The sequence below is a fragment of the Podarcis vaucheri genome, assembly GCF_965113315.1.
Source record: "Podarcis vaucheri genome assembly, chromosome: 9".
NCBI lineage: Eukaryota > Metazoa > Chordata > Lepidosauria > Squamata > Lacertidae > Podarcis > Podarcis vaucheri.
This window is the reverse complement of record NC_138767.1, coordinates 50877802-50903244: the sequence shown is the minus strand read 5'-3', so window position 1 is coordinate 50903244 and position 25443 is coordinate 50877802. Positions and strand designations below refer to the sequence as shown.

General features: G+C 39.3%; 1 protein-coding gene across 2 annotated transcripts in view; it reads right to left on the bottom strand.

Moving 5' to 3' along the window:
* The window catches only part of TENM3 (teneurin transmembrane protein 3), a 1324874-nt gene that overhangs the window by 714649 nt on the left and 584782 nt on the right, over window positions 1-25443 (bottom strand). For both annotated transcript variants that reach the window (XM_082237150.1, XM_082237146.1), the window contains exon 4: window positions 11283-11428. The gene's annotated coding sequence lies outside the window, so the exon portion shown is untranslated. The remainder of the gene's footprint in view (window positions 1-11282; window positions 11429-25443) is intronic.

Below are 25443 nucleotides of genomic sequence, written 5' to 3'. Positions count from 1 at the left end.
TTTTATTTTTGTATTTTTGTTTGTTTGTTTTTTGTATAACCTTTGAAAAGTTAATAAATATATTATAAAAACATAACTGCCAAATAAGAACAATATTGAATTTCAGCATTGTAAAGAAACGTTAAGAGTTTCTTTGAAGAGCTGCTAAATCCTACAAATGCTAAAATATGCTTCAAAATAAAGTGGCCACTTAAAAGGGGCGGGACCCCGACAATATACCATTACAGACTATTGACTAAAAGGGAAAGTCACCATGATTAAAATGGAGCAATTCACTTTGAACTAACTCTAGTTGACTCATCTAATGTGCCTAAGGATTGTCTGTGGCAAGCCTAGAGGAAATCTTTTGTGCTTCAGTTAGCAATAAAGCTTGCAAATCATTATTCTTCTAAAAGAATAGCACTGATAACCAAAGATACCAGCAGTGTTTGGGGTTTTCTGTTGCACTTTAGCCCCTGCTAGACAAACATACTACTTTAAATTCAGTGTTAATACTAAGGCTTTTTACTAAGCATTCATTCAGTCTATAGTTGGTTTTATAACATACTGTGTCCTTCCATCACTTATCATTAGGAATATTACAATTTTGTAAGAGTATGTATGATTGTTTAAACATTCTCCAAACATAATCAATAAAAATAAAAGCAATTCATGAATGACTCACACAGCTTTAAAATCCACTATTATTATTATAAATCAAATCTTCAGACCAACAGTTCTCTTTGTTGTTTCAAAGGGTTAGGCCACACGGCAAGTGTATTATGTTTTTGTGTTAGTAACATATTGCTGGGTATTTCCACAAAACCTAACAGATGTTTTGTAATCCTTTGGTGGCAGAACACTGGTGGGATTAGGAAGACCTTGTGAATCTTGTTCTCCTTGCTCTGCACTGATGAACATGTAACTTCCATTACAAGTGTGCAGCTTGATGTCTGCATATCTGACTGCTACACATACTGCAACCAACCACTGAATAGTCTATAAACTTTGCTAGGGAAATGATTGAAGTTATTTATGAGGCCATTTTATGTCATATTTCTGCGGGTTAGTCATATTGTCACTTTTCTTTTCTTTTTTTTAATAAAATTTTTATTGGTTTTACAAAGTTTTTAAATAACAAACAAACACTTAAAAAGACAAACATACACGTATAGTTTCATACCATATTTTCATAAACCTCTTTTCTTGGACTTCCCCTCCCCCCCCCTTTCTGCATCCCAATGTCCATAATTTTTAGCAACTCCCAATTGTTACTTCCAACCTCTGTCATCTTAGTCTTCTCTATATTCTGACCTTATATCACTGTATCCCTTTGTCTCTAAAAACCACAACACTTTAACATTCATTAAGTTTATAATAGTCCTTAAGGTAACTTTTAAATTTTCTCCATTCTTCTTCCACCGTCTCCTTTCGTTGGTCGCGGATTCTGCCTGTCATCATCTGCTTGGCAGGGGGTTGGACTCGATGGCCCTTGTGGTCTCTTCCAACTCTATGATTCTATGATCTCAGCCAATGTCATATAGTCCATCACTTTCATCTGCCATTCTTCCAGAGTGGGTAGATCTTGTGTCTTCCAATACTTCGCGATAAGTATTCTTGCTGCTGTTGTAGCATACATGAAAAAAGTTCTATCCCCTTTGGACACCAATTGGCCGACAATGCCCAAGAGAAAGGCCTCTGGCTTTTTAGGAAAAGTATATTTAAGTACCTTTTTCATTTCATTATAGATCGTTTCCCAGAAAGCCTTAATCTTCGGGCACGTCCACCAGAGGTGATAGAAAGTACCTTCAGTCTCTCTACATTTCCAACATTTATTATCGGGCAAATGGTAAATTTTTGCCAGCTTGACTGGGGTCATGTACCACCTATAAACCATTTTCATAATATTTTCCTTTAGGGCATTACATGCCGTGAATTTAATACCGGTGTTCCATAACCATTCCCAGTCAGCTGACATGATATTGTGCCCAACATCCTGTGCCCACTTGATCATAACTGATTTGACTGTTTCGTCCTGTGTACTCCATTTCAGCAACAAGTTATACATTCTAGATAAAATCTTAGTATTGGGTTCTAATAACTCAGTTTCTAGTTTTGATTTTTCCACCTGGAAGCCAATTTTCCTATCCTGTTTAAAAAACTCCATTATTTGACGGTATTGAAACCAATTTTGTACTTTATGTTTCAATTTCTCCTGGCTTTGTAGTTTAAGCTTATCTCCATCCTGTTCCAAAATTTCCCAATACTTCGGCCATCCGACCTCCATATTGAGTTTCTTCACTGCTTTAGCCTCCACTGGTGACACCCATCTAGGGGTTTTGTTTTCCAACAGATCTTTATATCTTATCCAAACATTATATAGTGCTTTCCTAACAATATGATTTTTAAAGGCACTATTAGCTTTGTCATACCATAAATATGCATGCCAACCAAAAGCATTGTTAAAACCCTCCAGATCCAAAATGTCCGTATTCTCGAGGAGCATCCATTCTTTCAGCCAGCAAAAAGCTGCTGCCTCATAGTACAATTTTAAGTCCGGCAGGGCAAAACCCCCTCTTTCTTTTGCATCTGTCAATATTTTAAATTTAATTCTGGGCTTTTTGCCCTGCCAGACAAATTTCGAAATATCTTTCTGCCACCTCTTGAAACATTCCATCTTGTCAAGAATCTGCAAGGTCTGAAACAAAAATAGCATTCTAGGCAATACATTCATTTTAATCACCGCAATTCGGCCTAACATTGACAATTTCAAATTTGACCATATTTCTAGATCTTTTTTGATTTCTGACCAACATTTTTCATAATTGTCCTTATACAAATTCACATTTTTAGATGTCAAATAAACCCCTAGGTATTTCACCTTCTTAACCACTGTCAGCCCTGTCTCTTCTTGGAATTTCTCCTTTTCCATATCTGTTAAGTTTTTTCCTAAAACTTTGGTTTTTTGTTTATTCAACTTAAATCCAGCCACCTGGCCAAACTGTTGTATTATTTCTAGAACCTTTTTCGTACTAGTGATTGGCTCTTGTAAAGTCAATACTAAGTCATCTGCAAACGCTCTTAACTTGTAATGTTTAGCTCCGACCTGCACTCCTTTAACCTGCTGGTCATTCCTTATCATATTCAGCAACACCTCCAGAACTGAAATAAAAAGTAATGGGGAAATTGGGCACCCCTGTCGTGTTCCTTTTTCTATCTTAAGTTCCTCAGTTACTACGTTGTTTACAATCAATTTAGCCTTTTGTTCAGAATATACTGCAGCCATACCATTCTCAAAACCTTGGCCTACCCCCATCCCATGAAGGTTCTTCATCATAAAACTCCAAGAAATATTATCAAAGGCTTTCTCCGCGTCCACAAAAATCAATACTGCTTTAGTGTTTATATTCACCTCTAGCTTTTCCAAAATGTCTATTACATTCCTTACATTGTCTGCCAGGTGTCTTTTAGGGAGAAAGCCTGCTTGGTTCTTATGAATCCTTTCCATCAACACTCTTTTAAATCTTTTTGCCAAAGTATCTGCAAAAATTTTATAATCCACATTAAGTAGTGATATTGGGCGGTAGTTCTTCAGTTGAGTCTTTTCAGTCTCTGTCTTTGGTATGAGTGAAATATATGCTTCTTTCCACGATTCAGGTGCCTTCTTTCCCTCAAGGATCTCATTACAAACTTCTTTTAATGGTTGAGTCAACCATTCCTTCAACGATTTGTAATATCTAGAAGTCAGTCCATCTGGTCCTGGAGATTTGCCCAGTTGCATGTTCTGAATGGCGGCCTCTATCTCTTGTTCTGTTATTCTCTGGTTCAGATCCATCTTACTTTGATGAGAGATTTTTTGTAATCCATATTTATCAAGGAATTTGTCTATATCTTCTTCATTTTGCGAACCTTGAGTATATAGCTTTTTAAAATAACTCAAGAAACAGTTTCTAATTTCATTAGGTTTGGATATATTCTTTCCATCCACTTCTAGGCTTGAAACCGTATTCAATTTCTGCCTTTTCTTCAATTGCCATGCCAGAAGTTTGCCACATTTATTTGCTGATTCAAATGTCTTTTGTTTCATTTGTTTTATCTTCCATTCAATCTCTTGGTTCATCAATTCCATATATTGTGTTTGATATAACTTGATCTCTCTTAGAATCTCCTGGGACTTTGGTTTTGTTCTTAATTTTTTCTCTCCTTCCTTTATCTTTTCCAAAATCTTTTCTTTTTTCTCATTTTGTTTTTTCCTCTTTATTGAATTTTGTTGAATCAAGAAGCCTCTCATCACTGCTTTACTTGCGTCCCAGATCACTCTCTTTTCCACGTCGGTCCTCAAATTTATTTCAAAATAGTCTTTTAGGGTTTTTTGGGCCTTCATAAGGATCTCCTTATCTCGAAAGAGGGTGTCATTCATTCTCCATCTGAATTGACCAGTTGTTGTAAGTTTCATCTCCATCCTCACGGCATTATGGTCGGAGCAAGTTTTTGGGCAGATTTCCACCTTCTTAACCTTTGGAGCCATACCACTAGTAATCCAAATTTGATCGATTCTGGTCCAGGTCATCATTGCTTGAGAGAAAAAGGTTCCCTCTCTCTCCAGAGGGTTCCTTGTTCTCCATATATCTATCAAATCCATGTTTTCCGTCATTTCGAAAAAAGTCTTAGGAAGTCTCCCTTCCTTGCTAACTGTTAGTCTTTGTGCCTTGTCCATGTTAGTGGAGACCACACCATTCATGTCTCCCATGATTATCATATTGTAATCCAGATAGTCCATCAGAGTTTCATGAAGTCTCTTAAAGAAGTCAGATTTACCTTCATTTGGTGCATAGATTCCCACAACTAAAATTTTTCCTCCTTGTACTTGTATCTCCACTGCCAGATATCTCCCTTGTTCATCTTTAAATATCATTTTTGGGGCCCATTTCTCTTTCACATATATTACAACTCCTCTTTTCTTAACTTTATCTGATGCAATAAATTCTTGTCCTAGTCTTTTATTTATAAGTAGTCTTCTATGGGCTCTAGTTATGTGAGTTTCTTGTAGACATATCAAGTCCAGTTGTTCTCTGTTCAAAATATGAAACACTTGTCTTCTCTTCAAAGGCCCATTAAGTCCATTACAATTCCAACTAAGGAATTGCAGAGCCATCTTATTATTTTTCTGAAGCTCCTCCAACAGCTCCAAGTTGTTGCTCTTCTTCTGATGGTGGTGGTTTTTGTCCAAACGAGAGATTCAAAATGTCTAGTACTCTCCTCTGTTCTGCAAGTACGTCCACTGTCCCCTTCTGTAGGTCCTCCTGATTTCTTGCCAAAAATTTGTCCTTGTCTTGAATAGTCTTTATCTTCACCTTCTTTCCCCTGTAATCAAATGACAGTCCTTGTGGAAATTCCCACCTAAAACGGATAGAGTTTTTCTTCAGCAGAAGAGCCAAATCCTTGTAGAAGTTTCTTAAATCCAGAATATATTTTGGAATATCTTTGAAGATCTGTATAGCTGAATTTCCAATTTGCAAGGCCTTTTCAAAGTGTAGTCCTAATATTTTGTCTCTTTCGTCCTTGGATCTAAATGTAATCAGGCAATCTCTCGGGGTCTTTCTGTCCTGCTTTTTGCCCAGTCTGAAAGCTGTTGTAATTTTGAATTCGTCTTCTTCAAGATCCCAGCAGTCAACAAACTCCCGTGTCAGATATTCCGCGAGATTGTCTCTTTCATTCTCTGGAATCAGTCTTAATTTTAAGTTTCTCTCTTTTCTCTGTAACTCCCACAAGGCCAAAGTTGCGTCGTGTTCATAAACCTTCTTAGCGATCGGCTCTAATTTCTCTTGTGTCCCTTCAGCAGTAGCTTTGGCATCTTCAGCAATTTTACGCGTGGTAGCATTTTCCTCCACCAATTTATTTATTGATTCTGTATTCTGGTTTAGTCTTACTGATATTTCTGTTAATTTTTGTGTATTTTCTGAAGTCTGTTTTGTCAGAGACTCCAAAGATTGATTTATTTTAAGCAGGGCTTCTGTCACGGCATCCATAGAGACAGCCGTCCCTTTTTCTTGTCCTGTTGTTCCTGCAGATCCAGTAGTTACGCCTGAAATTGAGCCTCTTTTCTTTGTCTGTTGCTGCAGCTGTTGTTGTTGTTGTTGCTTGGTCTTGGCTCTTGTAACTATCTCTTCTTGTGAGCCACTCATGTCAAGGTCGTTTCCCACGGGAGCTATTCCCCGTTGGAAAATTCCACTGTCCCAAGCTGTGCCAAGTTTTACTTTAGCCTCTAGGGGGAGCAAATCAAAATGGCCAAAAATAAAATGTCCAAGTACAAAGACAAAGGAGAATATCCAAGGATGTAAAAAGAAAAGTTTTTTAACACAGTTAAAGCAAGTATAACTGGAGGCTTGTAGCTACAAATTGCCACAGTTTCCCAGTATATACTGTTTCATCTTGTGATGTACTGTAGCCAGGCACTGTATAAACTTTGTATCGCAGTATCACTTTTACAGGAGGAAGTCAGTTCAGTGTCCTATTGTCCTAAAAGGCAGACCGTTTCATACTTTTGTTAGCTGAGACAGCAGAGGATTTTTACTGTAAATAGGTCGTGCAGTTACTAAAGTCTCTTTCACCTCCCCTCTGCCCTGCTAGCTAGAGGGGAGATCTAAGGTCTGAGTGTCCGGTTTAGTTATATAAAAGCAAGTTTCAACGGATGCAGATTTAGAGTTCCGTTGCTTTCACTTTCATGCAGTCGGGGGGAGGGAGACTTCCTTGATTTAACCTCCCCGCTTTTAGTCCGATTTTCAGAATTTGAAGGGTCCCAATTGTTTTCAGTTCCTACTCACGGGAATTCAGTCCAAATTTTCTTTCAGGAAGGAATCGGCGCTCTCCGCTTATGGCGACGCGGCTTCACTCCGCAGGCTGGGTGACGACTCTCAGCACCGCGCTCACTCCCGATGCCGCTCCGTAGCCTTTAAAAAGGCTCTTTCGCAGTACCGGGGGGCGCCAAGGTGCCCACCGAATCTCCTTGTTCTCAGGCTTCAGCGCCTGAGATTTTAGGGGTCCCCCGCTCGCCGTAGCGGGTAAGACCCGAACTTGCGGAGCAGTCCTTCTCCGGAGCTCGGAGGTAGGACCGCCATTAAGCGCTGGCACCGACCGGAAGTCCTCCATATTGTCACTTTTCTCATATCTACACTTTTAGTGAACAAAATTGATTGTTTCTCTGTGGAATAGGCTCCCCCTTTCTAAGAAAGACAGCAAACTGATGACCATAAAATTGGGTTAAAAGACTTACTGTATACATGCTTGGTTGACAATATCTGGAATTAAAATTAAACCATGCATAGAAAAATGTAATAAATGAATAAAAATGTATATTCTGGGTAATTTAAGCTCTAAGTGCAACTTTTGGTCATGGAATCCAAATAGCTGAAGCCATCTTATGTATGCTTCCCAAATGGAATAACATCAAGGTTCCAGGACTCTAATGATACACAAGCTGCTCAGTCTGAAAGACCTAAACTCACAGATTTATTTCACACAAACTTAAAAACCACAGATAGACTCCATGGAAAACTACTGCAACATTAATGTTGGAGTTGGTCTGATTTCCTCCCCAGCTAAATATAGGGTTTCTTTTTCACATAACATAAAGTCTTCAACCAGCTTAAGCTTTCTAATAAATTGCCAACTCTGAAACAGTATATCTTTTATTATGCTGCTTGTTACTTTACTAAGACAGGAAATTAAAGCAATAAAACACTTTCAAAACGATAGGGCGCACTCAAGCAGTCAATTTTCTTATGTTACAGTAGTATTCTTCAAAAGGCCTTTTATGATACTAATATTAAATCCTTTGAAGTCTGAAGAATCTGTTGAGGGTGCTGAATTCATGATATAAAACTCAAAATATTGCACCCACTTATGCATTTATTAAAAACTGAGTACATGGCAACAAATGTTTAAAAATTAAAACACGACACTAAATTGATGTTATTAATGTATCTGAGGTTCACACTGGAAAGGTTCAGCATGGAAAGAAACACTACCTATTCAATGCTCAGGGAAAATCTATTTTGCTTTTGTATCACTTTACATTACCAAATGCACACCAGGTGTGATCGTAGATACAAAAAGCTGGTGCACAAACATTATAATGGTCACTTATGCAAAATGATCACAAAAAGGAAATTGAATCAAGCTTAGAAAGCTATTCATTCCTTTTAACCCCTCTAGAACAAGGTCACACTAGTGGTTCTGTTTAATGGCATGAACACTATTTCAACAACCTGATAAAAAGCATGTGGTAGGGAAACAAAGCAAAAGTCAGGTCCCATTCCCTGAAACCAAATGCTACAGCAGCTTTTGAGGCACACAGTTGTGGTGAGCCTCATTAAACTGAGTATTTATAAAATATTTTGGCATAGATATACATCAGGAACCTCAGAATAAACTATCCCTAGCAGATCCCAGTTCTTATATCTGTTTATTTCAGTTTTATATCTAGTACCCAAATGGGGGGGAAATAAATCTACCTGCAAAAGTTATTTCAGTCAGGTCATTATTAGAACGTGTTAGTGAAGAGAGTTTTTTGAAATGGTACTTCATTCTCTATAGACCAATGATGCTGACAGCTTAATATTCTTTTCTTTTCTTTACTACTCTGGAATTTGTAGAAAATTTATTTGTCGTCACGCTGGCCTCAGCAGCCCTATGCACCTGTTTCACACATGCAAGACGCATTCATGTCCAGGTGGAATAAGGCTGCACTTTGAACCTCACACCTGATGGTGGAAATTGCATTCAAACATAGCTATGCATAAGTGCTAGACAGTGCATGAAGGGGTTAAGGCCAGAGAGGTCCGCTCCTAGACTCTGCAAAGTCACAACTTCTCTTCTCTGTGAGGGAAAAAGCGAAGCTGCTTCTATTTACTTCCCTCCCCCTCTCAGCACCATGTAACTGACCAAGGAAGATGTGCCTAAGCTTTGCTCCAAGCTTAGAGCACGTGCTTGAAGCGATCTTTCTGTATTTTCTACCCAAGAGTAGAACTTCCCAAAAGTGGAACTTCCAGACCAGGCCCAAACACAGACCCACTCGACACAGATCGCAGTGATCCAGAGCTGAGATTACCAATGTATGGACGGCAGTAGCCAAGTTATCCCAGTACAGATACAGACACGGCTACCATACCAGGCAAAGCTGGTAAAAAGCACTCCTAGCCACAGAGGTCACCCTGGCCTCTAATGACAAGGATACATCCAGAAGGACCTCCAAGCTACGGACCTCCTCCCTGGCCATGTACCTGCCCCATGTAGAACAGGCAGCAGGTCTATCTTGTTGGACACATGAGCCATCTACCCAAAAAGTCTACATCTTCCCAGAGTTTAAAAGTTTACTGTCCCTCATCCAGGCCACCACTACATTAAGGCACCAATCCGGCATTTTCACAGTTCTCCTGATGCAGATATTACAGAGAAATGGAGCCGCATGTCCTCAGCATACTGATGTCACTATGCTCTACTCCCTGCAGCTTCATGTGGATGTTAAATAACACAGGGTGGGGGGATACTGCCCTTCAGTACCCCATAGCACAGTTTGAAAACCAGAACACACCAACAATTTCCAAACTCTAAGTCTGCTACATCTTAAAGTGAATTAGAAAATTATAAGCAAGAAAAATTAAACAAACAAACATGCAACCAGAACAGTGTCACAAGTATCTACTCAGTTAAGGTAAATAAGCAGTACCAAGAGGTCTATGAGTTCAAGGAAAGGATATCTCCAGGGAAGGCATTCTGCTGCTTCCTTGTGTCCAGTTTTACAAAATTCAAAGTGGGTAGAAACAGAGATCCCACTGAAGTCCATATGTGGCTTTAATGCCAAGCTTCCTCTTGGATAAGCAAAGTACAAACACACATAAAGGCATACGACATAGGATAAATGGAAATAAAGTGTCTTAATGGGAAGGAGGTTGAACGGAGGCCACATACACAATAGTGCTGACACTGAACATTTCAAGAATCTTAAACATTAAACTGAACTAAGTTTATTTGCTGTTTAGATTCCTCACTTTAATATCATTTGGTCCCACATTACATTATTTTATCCTATTTAAACAATAATTTAATAATTATCAGAGAATGCTTTTAGCCCTTCTGGGCCTTATCAAGAGAAAAAACTAATCTGAAGTGCTTTAGAAACTTAGTGCATCATCAGATTTAACATAGGCAGAGTTTTCTTTTCACATTAAATTAACTTACAATTCAGAACTGTTGCATTTATTGGTCTTTGTAATCCCTAACCTCCTCAACATTTTGCTAGATGGATGAATATGAAAAAGGCATCAACAGCTTTAGGGTGTGATGCAGAAATAAGAGATAATGAAAACTAGAATTAAATTCATGGGCTCCATTTGTTTTCTCTGCATGCTTAATAGAGCCTCCCATTGTTAAAGACTCTGTAAGTAATCATTGATTTTAGACTGTTTAAAATTAAGAGAGGAACTGCAGATTTAAAAGATAGAAATGCTAGACATACACATTATACAATTGCTACTTGCTAGAGCTAGTTTCTGTCAGTTGTTGTAATGTGTGCAAGCAAACACTAGCAGAAGTTGCTGCTCAGCTAGTTTTCATTTTGTACCTTCTGTGTTTTGGTAGCATTTTTGTAGAGCTCATTGTAGGTGCACGATTAAAGCACTGACTCTACTTCACAGCGACCTGTGTACAGTAATGGACTTCACCCTCTCCACTGGCATAAGAAAGTACAGTGGTACCTTGGTTCCCAAACTTAATCCGTTCCGGATTAAACCGTTCCAAAACCAAAGCATTCTAAAACCAAGGCATGCTTTCCCATAGAATGTAATGCTAAATGGATTAATCCGTCCCAGGCTCTTAAAAACAACCCCTAAAACAGCAGTTTAACATGAATTCTACACATGAGACACTCACGCTGGATCAGGACCAGTTCAAGTGCAGAACTTTGGCAGCACATATTTATCTTTGCTGGAGAAGCTACCATACTAGATCCCTTAAGATAAGTATCTTTAAGATGTTCAGTACACATTCTCACAGACCATGGCTGGATCTAGACACATCAAAAAACTGTTTCAGGAAAACACACTGTAAAGCTCGTAATGGCAAATCACATGCCGAAGGATTGAACTCTACAGTGCCATCTGGTGTCACAGTGTTATAACAAATTTAAAACCCTTTTTTTAAAAAAAACAAACCCTAATGTAGCTGAGTCCATAGTTTTCTGATTTCAAGCAGTCACCATGAATGCAACAGTTAGCCAACAATATAGCATAAAGAAGAATACATACCTTTTTCTTGATGGAAAATTATGGATATAAATCTTCATCAGACTAGCGGAGAAGCATTGTGGGATATGGCATCATTTGGTTTGAGTTTCTAAAGATGCCTCTATCAGTTTCATCCCAAGTTACTTCTTCGCCACGAAGAGATGACACTGAAAGGGTTAAAATGTGACCAATTTTAACTTTTTATTTATAAACCAAACCTTTTTAGACATGTCACACACTGTCATACTAATCAAGGATTAACTGCATGACAAATCTGAACTTTTAACACCGAACTACACTGAAGTTGTGGGAGAGCAAGCAAAGGTCACAGCACTTTGTAAATGTAAATTTTTCAAACCATCACAGTGCTAAAATATATTCCTTATTTCTGTTACAGTTTTCCAGATAATTCAGATATAAAAGGAACAAAGGGGGGGGGGACACTACAAGCAAGGTAGAATGTCCACTTTTTATAAAGAGACTATTGCTTGATTTATACAGGGAAATCTCTTTGGTCCCATCTTCTCAGTACTGGGGAAATGAAACAACAATGGTGTTCAAGGATCCCTGGTGAAGAATTGGCAGAAAGTTGATCCTCCAATTTATTTTTAAATTCATACTGAAAATGCAATGCTTGTTCCCAGAAAACAGCTGAAGAAATTCTATATAAAATAGTAGTGAGCTGTGAACAGTAGTCTAAGCAAAACTGTAATAGAAATTAATGAAACAGAACCTATTAGTCTGCCATTAGGCTGGACTATTAAATTATCAATATTTATATAACCCAATTCTTCATGCATTTCCTCAGCACAAGCCTCATTGAATAGAACCTTTGAGAATTAGAGCTACAATGTACTTGATGAACATGACACCTGTGATTTCCTTTTCCAGAGCACTGAGCGTCTTCCGTCGTTATGTATCATATGACATGCTGCCGCTAGACTGCTAAGTGGGACACCTTATTGCATACGCATATTACTAGTGCTGAAAGAATTGCATTTACTGTCAATCTGCTACTGAACCAAGTTAAAGTACTGCTGATGACTTTCAAGGCCCTACATAGCTTGGGACCAGGATAAATCTCAAAGAACACTTCCGCTTTTACCTGCCTATTATGGTCGTCAGAATAAGACCTTGTGGTCATGCCACATCCTGCATATATTTATGAACTAAGAAACTTGAGTTCTCTGTTGTAGTAGACACCTTGTAAAATAATTTCACCCTTCTAAGTAGCAGGCATCAATACAAGTACTGATGTTTTGCTAACTAGTAAAAACGTATCTCTTTGCTCAGGCCTTCCTGAGCCTTTGATTTGTAACACCAGTTTTGTTCCTTAAATATGGCAGATGCTAATTTTTATGCTCTACCGGTGTTTAATGTGGTTTTTTTTTACATACATGTTTATACAATGCATAAAAAATAAAGTCCCAAACATGTGTGTAGAGCTGCCCTAAATCAGAACCCAACGTAGGATCCATTGCTGTGACATAACCAGGAAACTTGGTCTAAATAATTATTTCCCATTTTAAACAGAATAGAGAAATTAAAGTCTAGCACATGTGTGACTAATCTGCAGTGTGTATCCAACAAGAGGCATAGGTTGTGGACATGTGGCATCCATAAATAGAAGGCCCCAAAAACCTAGCTACCACCTTTAATAATTATTATAATTATTTAATTATTAAATAATGGATTCCTGCTTAGTTTCCAGCATGTGCACTAATGTGGTACTCTCGTATACTGTAGACATAATATTGGATATAAATATACTGTACGGTTGGCCACCAGTAGTCTTCCAAAAGTAAGAAGTTCCACAAATGGGATGCTACAGTGGAGAAACCATCTTTTTTGGTCACTGCCCAAATTTATAGCACATTACAGAAATATAGATGTGAAATTACAAGAACATGGATTACCATGGCAAGGCTATTCTAGTCAAGGAACAACCATAGCTGGCAAACCAGCACTGAAACAGGCACTCCTAGCCACTATGCTTTCCAATGTCCAGAGGGCGAATAACTCCATCCAGAATAGACTCTCTCCCCAATTCTGAGACATGGGAATCACCCACCAAAATGCCTCCATCTTATCATAATTAAGTATCAGTTTACTGGTCCTTATCCAGCCAAAAAATCTGAGTGATGCATTCAACAGAATTCATAATTTCAACTTTCAGCAAGGATATTGGCTTTGTGCTATAATGCAATTCATTTGATCAGCTTTTTAAGATTCTTTACATGCCCCAAGAGTTGTAAGCTGCATGTGACAAGCTATAATCATAGAGATTTATAAACACACACAATTACAGAAAAAAATACTGTCAGAGTTATTATAACAATATATACTGCACATTAGGATGCAAACCTATAGTCCCTGCACATACACTTTGGATGCGGCAGGTGGTCTGCCCCGATGAGTATCCTCATTGCATCAATGGAAATCAACTGTCAGCCCTCTGATAGTAGAACAGGTGAAAAGGACTAGACTGCCTATGATAAAATAAGTGTCCTTGAAAGTTACAGTTTTCTGTCTTCTCTATAGTGGTGTACCCAATCCAGGGAAAATTTATTTGGAGGTAAGCCAAGCTAATGCAGTAGGACTTGCTCCCAGAAAAGTATATTGGATTGCCTTTTTAGGATTCACTACTTTTCCTACTGGGTTTGTGCCTGTGCCTTTAACAGCAGCCTAACAGGCAGAAATTAAACTGGTGAAGTTCTTCATGACATGGCTCTATCCCTGCCAGAAAAAGCAATTTCCAGTCAAATCGCTGGAGAATCAGAGAACCTGTGTAGGGTTTACTCCTCAGCCTTTTCTTTCTTCAAAGATGTCCTGCAAGGCAGTAGCCACAGATTTTTCCTCAGGGTTTACTCCTGAAGCCTTCCTCCACGAAGATTACACCAACTGACCATAATTATTATCAGAATTCAGCTTTCTACATGCAGCTGAATGAAGTAATAAAGCCCCATACTCACTCTCTTTCTTTAAAAACAAAACAAAACAAAAAACATTTCTAGCATAGGAAAACAGCATGTCAGGAAGAAGTCAAAACTGAAATTATTATTATTATTTTATTGTATTTATATACTGCCCTATACCCAGAGGTCTCAGGGTGGTTTGGAGGTCTCAGGTCTCATCATTCTCTTGATATTCAGAATTTCTATGTATATGGAAGTTTGTTTATTAATTTTTTTAAAAAAAATCATTCAAATGTGTTCTTTTTCCCAACCTGCACCTAAAATGGTACAGTACAGGAAAAAAACTTTATTTAGAGGTGCGCCGGAGGGGGGGGTGAGAGAATAATTGAAGAGAGGTTGAAAACAAAGTCATTTAAGATTTTATTCTCCCAAGTTAATATCCTACTCAGTAACCTGGAGAACCCCCTAACTCCATACAGGCTTTACAACTGGAAAACAACATTAAGTGCCTAAGGCTGCAAACCTAAAGTTCAACCAGGCTTACTTCTCAGTAGACGTGATTAGGATTGCCCTTTAAAGCTGCCATTCTGTACCCATTTACTTGGGAGGAAACCCTACCGAACTCACAGGAGCGTAGTACCAAACGGATATGTAATCTTGGGGTTGCACTGCGAGAAGAGAAATGTGAAAGTGAAGCTGTCACAAAAGGCCAGAACTGTAACTCTGGGGGGCAAAGGAAAGTGAGGGAATCAGAGCAGGCTGATTCAGAGGAGTAAAGGAACAAGGAATAATAATAACGAAAGGTGAAGTGAGCATGTAATCTCTCTCACACGGTGTGCCCAGGAGGGTATGAGGCAGGCCTCGCATTTCCCTGCCTTTTGCCTCCAGCCTTCCTCACCCCACTCCTTATCAGAATAATAAAATACAGCAAAGTATTTTCCTCAAACAACCACTTACTGAGAGGCCTGAGAGACTTCCTTGCCTCTCAGAAGCAGCACCTCCTCCTCAGTCTTAATACTGTGAGAGCAAAACTTGTGTAGGCCCAAAAGATTGGCTGTGACGCGTAGAGAGCTGGTTGGCCACCACAGGAGGCAGATTGAAAGAACTCCAGGGGGTCTCTCAGACCTTTCAGTAAGTGGAAATTTATTAGCATAGCGCACAGGGGGAACTTCAGCTACGTTTTTTTGGGGGGTAGGGGTGGTTTTGATCATGTGGGGGAGGGGGGAGAAGAGATGTGTCCCCCAACTGAGAATCCATCACTTCCACTTTTTTTCTTTTTTTCTGTGGGTACAATTTTGGAGGGAGAATTCAGCAGAACTCCCTTATACCTCTGATCAGCTAGTTGCCCTCATCTTTTCCTCTTCACAAATCCAATAGAGTGGTACCTCGGGTTACATACGCTTCAGGCTACATACACTTCAGGTTACAGACTCCGCTAACCCAGAAATATTACCTCGGGTTAAGAACTTTGCTTCAGGATAAGAACAGAAATCGGGCTCTGGCGGCGCAGCAGCAGCAGGAGGCCCCATTAGCTAAAGTGGTGCTTCAGGTTAAGAACAGTTTCAGGTTAAGAACGGACCTCCGGAACAAATTAAGTACTTAACCCGAGGTACCACTGTATTCCAGGGGACATTGAGGGAGGGAGGGAAAGGAGGGACATTAAATTCTAAAATGGTCTTTCTGTTTCTGTTCTGGTTTAGGCACAGGGAACAGAAGGGGAGACTCAATTAGAAGTTCCCAAACACAGCACCAAAGGAAAATGGGGAGGCTTCCAAAATTTTTCACATTCAAAATTCTCCTAAAATTCTGGAGTTCTGAATAACCTAGGTTTTTTCCAAAGCAGTACCAATGTAACAGGAATCTTCCGTTGTTCTGCTGTTGTTTTTTAATTTACAATCTACCGTGTACACACACAAATCATTGTAGCTTTCAGACATCTAACTATCAATCCACATGTGTACTTTGATAAAACACTGGAAAGCACCTGTCTTGGTTTAATTATATATATGGCTGTATCTACAAATCCTTTTTGTGTGTGTTTTAGCAATGTGCAGCAGCACATGAATAAGATCACACGGAGACTGCCTTTTTCAGTGTTTAACCAATGCATGTGAATAATCTGTAATATAGGAGTAATGTGCAATGGATAGATGTTATTGAAAACTATATGAAATTCTAAAATTAATTTCAGAAATCCTGCTAGTTAAGCTAGAGTTCAGAGGGAATAGAATGCAAAGAAGAGCAAACCCATGAAACTATTTAGGGCTAAACCCAATGAAACCCACTCATCCCTAAATCAAAGCAGGTTTTGTCACCTGCTGAGCAAAAGTTCTGTTGCTACAGAGGATGCTATCTGGGGGTGCTGTTTTTTATACTGCTACCAGTGCTATTGGCTTTAGTTGATTTTTATTGCTTTGCATTGCATTGCATTTTATAGTTTTGGGTTGCAAGTTGACGCAAACTTACCTAGGAGCAATCTGCATTGAACTCAGTGTGACATACTTTGTAACCATGCATATGATTAGACTGTCAAGTTCCAATTTTTAAACTTGCCTCAGGTATGTCTGCAAAGAAAGTGTGATTTATGAACAAACCAAACTGAATGAATTGTATGCTAACAGTGAGTACAGAAGGCTTGTTGATCTACTCTCTCACTCTAGGGCTAATGATCTACTTGTGATCTTTCTACATGGTTCATAAAGATGAGAACAAAAATGACCATGTGAAGATTAATTTCTTAAATGTATCCCACTCTTTAAAAATATTTTATTAAATACATATAACAAGTGATCAGTGACCCACTTTGAATTTCACATTTACATACTTTTAAACACAGTGGGCAGTCAATGTAAGACAACAGCATTACTCTGGAGGGAAATTGGCAGAGAGAGCTCACAACTGTCTGGAATTGAAAGTGCTATCTAATTCTGCTGTACAATGATCAATTCGTTGACAGAACATCTGCTTGTCTCATTCTCTGCAAGTTCAAATCTATATTCCGCTACTCTTCTGTCTTCAGCGTAGAGATTAGTGACATATTTTTGGCACTATGGCCCTGTGCTTCAGTGTTGTTGTTTTAGAGTGTGTGTGTGTGTGTGTGTGTGGCTGTTATAAAGTGCTTATGGAATTGATCTTCCATACAGATTTTCCCCATACACTGTTTCATAACCTGAACTATCTCAACTGTGCACAAAGCATCCAAGTCAACTCTCAGCAATAAGTCACTGAAGGGCTGCAGTTGCCAACAGCAATACTTCAGAAACCACTGAAGACAGACAAATACACACAGTTTTATTGGAAACATTAAACCAGTGGAATCAGCAAAGATTCTAGGGTTAAGAGAACTTGCAAATATTCTCTCCAGGCCTAAAGGAATATCTTCAGAGGTCTGGCAGAAAACTATAAACCATATAGCTACTTAATTCCAACCCATGGTCCCCCCCCCCACCACCAGTTTGAAACAGCAATTGGATTCAATGCATCTTTGTATTGTTTTCAACATATATTTTGGAGTGAGAGACTCTGTAACATAAGATCCACACAACTCCTCATTTCAGTCCTAAAGAATTCTTGCCTCACCTCTGTTTGAGTTTGAAGCTGGCATAGTGACAAAGAACTTGCACAGACACCTTTCACCCTGGCCAGCACAAGCCAGTGGGGATTAGAATGTGGCAGTAGATCTGCCCACTTCATTTAGGAATGCTAAATGTATAATTTAGTCTGGATCCAATCCAATGGACATTGTCTGGAATAGGTGAGATAATAATTTTTTTAAGCTTCGATATTTCTCCCAAGGTAATACTACTGCTTTCAGTTTAGAAAAAAGTCTTTTAACTGCATACCAGATAGCAGTATTTGTGACTGCCACAAAATTCTACAGCTGAAGCCTGGTTTCGTTTCAGGTTAGCAGTATTGTTCAACAGATACTGAATGCTAAATTTGACAATATTTTGAATAAATTGCAAAATAATAATAATCCTGTTTTTGTTTCAGGAACAGATATTCACAGATACTTATGATATCTCTACTGTGAAAACCTGATGGAATGATGCTCCCTTTAAAAAAGCAGCTTTAACTCAATGGCCTTTTGGCTCCTGCCAATTAAATTATACTGATTATCCCAAAATTAAATCTCAACACAACCACAATATTATTTTTACAGAAGTGTAAAAAACACACGTTTGGTTCAGCAAACCAGGTCAAGAGCACAATTCTATGCATGTCTACTGAAAAGTAAGTCCCACTGATTGTAGTCAAATCTACTTCCATAGTAAGTGTGTATAGGACTAAAGCTATTACACTATTTCTATCATAAGCTTTTCCACAGTGGCTGAATGATTTGAAATAATAATGGCAACAGTAGTAATACATAGCTTGATAATACAATTTGTTCTTTACTTAGCTTGATTTTTCACAGAATTAATTTTTCACAAAATTAATTAATTTTTCTACAGATAGTTCAGAGGATAAGATTATAGAATTAACAAAGTAGTATATGTGAAAAGGATCTAAGGGTCTTACAGGATCACAAGCTTAACATGAGTCAACAGTGTGATGCAGCAGCAAAGATAGCTAATGCTATTCTATACTATACTGCATCTACAGAAGTATAGTGCCCAGGTCAAGGGGAATAATAGTACCACTCTATTCTGTCTTGGTCAGAACACACCTGAAGCCCTGTGTCCAGTTCTGGGCACCACAATTTAAGAAAGATATTGACAAGCTGGAATGTTTGCATAGCAGTGCCATACAGGATAAAGGGTAGTATATAAATTCAATAAATAACTAATAATAATAATATGATCAAGGGTCTGGAAACCAAACCTTATGAGGATTGGTTGAGGGAGTTGGGTATGTTTAGCTTGGAAAAGAGGAGACTGAGAGAAGATATGATAGCCATCTTAAAATATCTAAATGGCTGCCCCGTGGAAGATGATCTTTCTCTTGCTTGTTTTCTCTTGCTCCAGAGGCTAGGACCCAAACCAATGGATTCAAGTTACATGGAGGGACAGTAGGAACTGTTCAACAATGGAACAGTCTCCCTCGGAAGGTGGTGGACTCTCCTTCCTTGGAGGTTCTTAAGCAGAGGTTAGATGGCCTTCTGTCATGTATGCTTTAGCTGAGATTTGTCCATAGCAGGGGACTGGACTAGATGATTTTTGGGTTCCCTTTCAACTCTACAAATATATGATTCTATGACCTATAACAAAACACATCGGTGCAGTCTGCTCTCTAGACATATTTAATAAACTCATAGAGTGCTACAAATATAAAGTGAATTCTGTGCCATTAGGGAAGTAAATACTTTTTGAACCCAGTTACACATTTTTCATCTGCAAAGACTAATCGAAGCACTGTTATTCAGCCTCTGATCATGAGCTTCTTCCTTTTCAATGAATGGCCTACAAGCATGCAATTTTTAACTTTGCTCATCAGCTATTTACTTGCTGACTCTTACGTACAGTAAGCTGCTCTGCAACTTTCATAATGTAAGGTGATATATTATGTTGTTCTGTAATTCCACACTGTCAGAGCTTAGGACAATTATGCGTTTAAAAGGACATGGAAAAGATGCATTAACTAATATCCATTGCTGCATTGTTGATATGTGTGTAACGAAAAGGAAGGAATATGTAGTAATGGCATACCTGTGTTAAATGCAATGCTATGTTCATGTGTTTGAATGAGCCAGACCATTTCTAGAGGGCTGCATAACTACTGTTTGTTGATATTCTCAGACACTACCAAATTGTCCAGAACTATGTTGATCTCCTTTCTGATGACCCCAACACTATAAATTATCCCAGATGTTTACCGTCCAACTGAAACAAGACCCAAACCCAACCCTGCTTGTCCTTCCTGCCTGCATTAACTTGTACCCTCACACTACTTCAGTGTCAAGTTTTCTTCATATCATTAATTGTATTCATTGCAGACTTATTGGAAGCTATGCTCTCAGAACTCCACACTGTCTGCTGTGCTGAGGAAAAAGATTTTGTTGTGTTCATTAGCAGGAAGAACTGAATAGATGTAGTTGCAAACATGCTTTACTAGAGAGTAAGTCGATTTGAACACAGTTCCTGAGTAAACATGGAAAGGACAACAATGTAAGGAAATGACCATTTCCTCAATTTTCCTTATCTATTTCAAATTACTGTATAGCAGTTCTTAATTGAAAGGGGTATGTTGATTCTCTGCCCCCTGCAGTAACTGCCCAGAATAGATCAAACTATTTCAATACATTCTTACCTTGGCATGCTTTAGAATTCTGTTTATTGAGACTTAAGTCAAGATGTTTAAAGGGCAAGCCTTCAAAACTAAATTGCTGGACTAACTTCAAAAGAGTCCAGATGGTGCCTTAGCCTTTGTACATATGTCTGAAACCTTTACAGAAAAAAGATATATTTTCTTAAATTGTGCCTCTACACATCTCATTTTGGCTCTCCTCCTGCCATGTTACACTTATCCTTTAAGCTTCTTCACATGTTAAGAACATGTCAATTTATTCTTCAAGCTTCAGCAATGAAGGAGTCGAGAGAGATATATACTGTTTCTGCAATCTGTGAGAGATTGTTTCCAACTCTCCAACCCTAGGAGCCTTCAGAAGGGAGTTGTTTCCAGAAGAATAACTGTTTTGGGTTTTGTTTTGTTTTATTTCTGGCGTCTCGAGTCTCAGTATAGAAGTTTTGGGAAGAGGGTTCCTAGCACTAGTGCCATCAGTTTTGGTTATGTTTTTATATGTGAAGATATTGAACATTGTTAATAGACCTATTAGTAAGCTTTGAGTGCTTTCAGGTGTGGGCTTAGTACTATAAGTGAGTGATTCAGATATCACAGATGGATCACTGGAAACTTTTTTCTTTTTTCCCTTTTGTCTTTTCAGGTTCTCCATGTTAAAGAAGAAGAGGAGTTTGGATTTGATATCCTGCCTTTCACTCCCCTTCAGGAGTCTCAAAGCGGCTAACAATCTCCTTCCCCTTCCTCCCCCACAACAAACACTCTGTGAGGTGAGTGGGGCTGAGAGACTTCAAAGAAGTGTGACTGGCCCAAGGTCACCCAGCAGCTGTATGTGGAGGAGCGGAGACGCGAACCCGGTTCCCCAGATTACGTGACTATCGCTCTTAACCACTACCCCACACTGGCTCTTAAATAAGGGGAAATACGGACTTGCATTTTTATGTGACTGTCATTGTGCAGATGTTGTGAAAAATATGCACGCATGAGCAGCCGTGACCCCACACCCAACTGGTAGCACCCTTTTTGATTCCTGCATTGCAGGGGGTTGGACTAGATGACCCTTGGGTCTCTTTCAACTCTATGATTCTATGACGTATTTTAAAACAATTTGTTGTTAAATTCTTAGTGCTAAATTTGAGGGGTGTTGTAACTTTTATTATGATTATGTGCTATTATTTTAGAATGTTTATTTTTTTGTTTACCACTTAGAGCATAAAGTAGAAAATAACTTGACTATGACTAATAAACCTGGTATCCCACAATAAAACTGTCAGCTTTACCCAGGTTTACATATGGCACTACATTGTCAATGCAGATGCAACTAACATTCAGCATATTTTGAATCATGTGTATAAATTTTGATCTAGACGATAAGAAGAATTAGGGTTAGAATTACTCTGACGAATCTTACTGTAATGTGTCCCATGGATAAATACTACAAATATATGAAAGATGGCTATTTTCTCTTCATTGACTTCACGCAACAGTTTATATAACTGTCTGTAGCTTGTTGATTAGATCTAAAAACTTTGATATAACTTATTCAAATCTGCTAATCAAAAGTCAGATGGGTTATGTTTCAGTGAAACAAATTAAAATTAAACTTGCTACTACAGATTAATTGTGTTGCTTCTAATTCTCAAGGTTTCATTTGCAAAATGTAGCAGAGTAGTTTTTCAAGATCTCTTTGATTATTTTTGCAACGAATAAGGCAGTATCTGTGGACTGTCTTTGCTTTCCTACATCATCCCCACAATGCATTCCACTTTGTCTGGCTATTCTGTGTCAATGGCAAAGTATAACAATGGGTTATAGTTGCAGATTACACAAGCTGTTATTAGCATTCTGTATGATAATGCTGTATCAAGTCTGCTAAACTAACCTTGTGAGACATGAAATGATCCCACCTTCATGATGGCTCCACAACGATTCTCTGGCACAAATATGTTCAAAGGGGAAACTTTATTAAAGTAATGAAAGTAACGCCACCCTGTTATAATGCAGACATCTATACATCAAGTTTTATGTATTTGTTTACTAACAAAATAAGATGAGATAAACAGAACACACAGCAGAGAACTGAGGATTAAAAAAAATGTCTCTCCTGAGACAAACCTAATAACTTTCTCCAAAAGCTCTCATAAATTATTAGCTTTGAAATCACTCAAAGTGTCTGAAACATAGTAGGTGTCACTGATGTACTTGAAGTTCACCTAAGAAACTGCATCATCAAAATGTGCCGACAAAAACTGCCAGCAGCTATGCCACCTTGCAATCAATCACAGATCTGTTTGAGAGTTATAAAGTGTCTGAAAGCTATAATTTCATCGGCTTCTAGCTGCATATATTTAAAACTTCATATTCTTGTGGGTGAAAGGAAGAGACTGAAATATTTGTCAGCTCCGCTTCCCTCCATATCCAACACATATTTACATAGAGTCACCAGTGGGTTGTTGTTTTTTAAAGATAATATTATCTGCAGAAATATTATTACAGGCCAAGGTGCATAGCCTAACATCACTGGGGGTAGGGGTGTGATAGGTGGAAATGAAGACAGGACAGTGTCTTGGGTTTGAAATGGCCACAACCTTATTGATTAGAGATGTCAGTAGGCCTTACATTGGCACTGGGTATGGCTCCTGAATGAACCTGCCCATTTGCTGGTTGATTAAGCCTTCAGGGTTAATCCTGGATTTAAGGATTACATGAATCCTGGGCAATCCTTCGTGTGCCATTTGGAAAGTTCTATGGCCCGTTAGCCCCCAACTGGACATTCAGACAGAAAACTTTCTATGAATTCCTTTTCTGGGGTACCCTGATACTTCGACTGAAGTGGTGAGAAGGTCTCCTTACCTGCCCCCCTTTTCTGCACTAAGGAACCAGCCCATTGCCTTTTGCCACCAACAAGTTGTGACAGTTGCTACGATGTGGGCCAAACCTCCAGACAGGCCCAGTTTTGTCTGTAGGTGAATTTCTCCCTGGCCCCAAATACAGGAGCTGAATCGCTCCATAGCAAGGTCTCAAGCACACACCCTCCCCTCCCCTCCCATTTCCACATGTGTAGCCTTCACTGGGCCCAGTGTGATCATCCAGGGAAGCCTACATGAACAGAGGTCAATGCGTAAAGGCTTACCGTATTCACAAATCAACACTAATAAATAGAGGATGGAACCGAGGAGACCACACCTCACTGGAGAAATGACCAAAGGCTTTGCCCCTTTAAATGAGCAACATATGAAGGGGCTTAGATGGATGGGTGGAGGGTGGGTGCACTTCAGTTGTCAACAATCACTAGGACTTGGTGAAACAGAAATCAAGGATTTTATTGGAAAAGGATACCTGGTAGAAAAGTGATTTAGGTTATTAATATAAAAGTTAAACTGGATCCATTCATGTCTCTCCTGTATTGGTCTGTACAGCCACACTAGGTGCTGTAACGGTTTGACTTTACCCCCAAGAGTGCACTCTTCTCGAGACAGACATATGCAAACCAATGAATTGTGAAAAAGACTACCCCAACAAGACGACTTGTTGATCTAGGTTAGGGGTGGGAAACTGGCAACAATCATCAGGCCTGATCCATAACTCGCCACTCCATATTGGCCACTTTTGATAGGCAGGCAGGGCTTTCAGGGAAGAATCAGAAGCAGAGGTAAGCCCCGCCCCGCATAACCAATCACATAACATGATGCACACACAGCATTTGAATAACAATGCCCATCAATTTTGCGGCGGCCGAAGCCCACACAGCCTCTAGGAGTTGCTTCCTATTATCAGCAGCACACTCTATCTGCACTACTGAGTCTTCCTCCCCAGCTGTAGCTTGCAGTTTGGGGAGGGGTTGGTTTAGCTGTAATTCAGCATTTTTATCTTTATTTGCCACAGGGTGACAGAAAAGGGCATCAAATTCAAAATATGCAATATTTTACCAGCATCCGGAAAGGAAGGCTTGTTAGGACAATTAAGAGTGTGCACCTAATCTTTGGCAGCATATTCTACACCTGATGATAGGTGATAAAGGTAATAAAGGTAAATGTAAAAGGACACCTGACCGTTAAGTCCAGTCACGGATGACTCTGGCGGTGCTCATGTTGCTTTACTGGCCGAGGGAGCTGGCATTTGTCCGCAGACAGCTTCCGGGTCATGTGGCCAGCATGACTAAGTCGCTTCTGGTGAACCAAAGCAGCACACGGAAACGCCGTTTACCTTCCTGCCAGGGCGATACCTGTTTATCTACTTGCATTTGACATGCTTTTGAACTGCTAGGTTGGCAGGAGCAGGGACCGAACAACGGGAGCTCATCCTGCTGCGGGGATTCGAGCCGCCTACCTTTGAGTCGGCAAGCTCTAGGCTCAGTGGTTTAGACCACAGCGCCACCCGCGTCCTGATGATAGGTGATAGACAGGGGTATATGATTTGGACCTAACTATACCACAGGCAAAATTAGGGCATTGTGGCCCTAATTATATGTGTGAGCACAAGGTTCCATACCAATGTGTAGGGGCATGAGTCTCGCCTGCGATGCAAGTGTGCCTGCATTCAAATCCTGGGCAAGCCTTGTCAGAGATGCTAAGGGGATTTTGAAAGGGGCCATAGCTGATGGGCAGAGCACATGTTGTGCATGCAGAAAGTCCCAGGTTCAACCTGTTGTGTCTCAATGATTTAAAAAATCAAAACAAATCACGTAGCAGGTGGGAGAAAATATCCTTGCCTGAAACCCTGGCAAACTGTCAAAATAGATAATACTGGGCAGCTCCTTTCATTCCTATGACGTATAGTATCAGATGAGATGTGGAACAGAAGGCAGTAAAAAAAACCCAGTCAGAGATAAGATGGAGGGAGAAGAGAAGAACCAGTAACAGACAAGCATAATACAAACCCAAGGAGGATGAGGATTTGAGGGAAAAATAAAGATCAAAAATGGCAAAGGCAGAAGACCAGCTGAAGATAAAAATATAGGTAAGAGCTGCTTCAGGCCCAGTTCATACATCATTAATATTGTGTCCTTGCTAACCATCTAGACTTTTCAT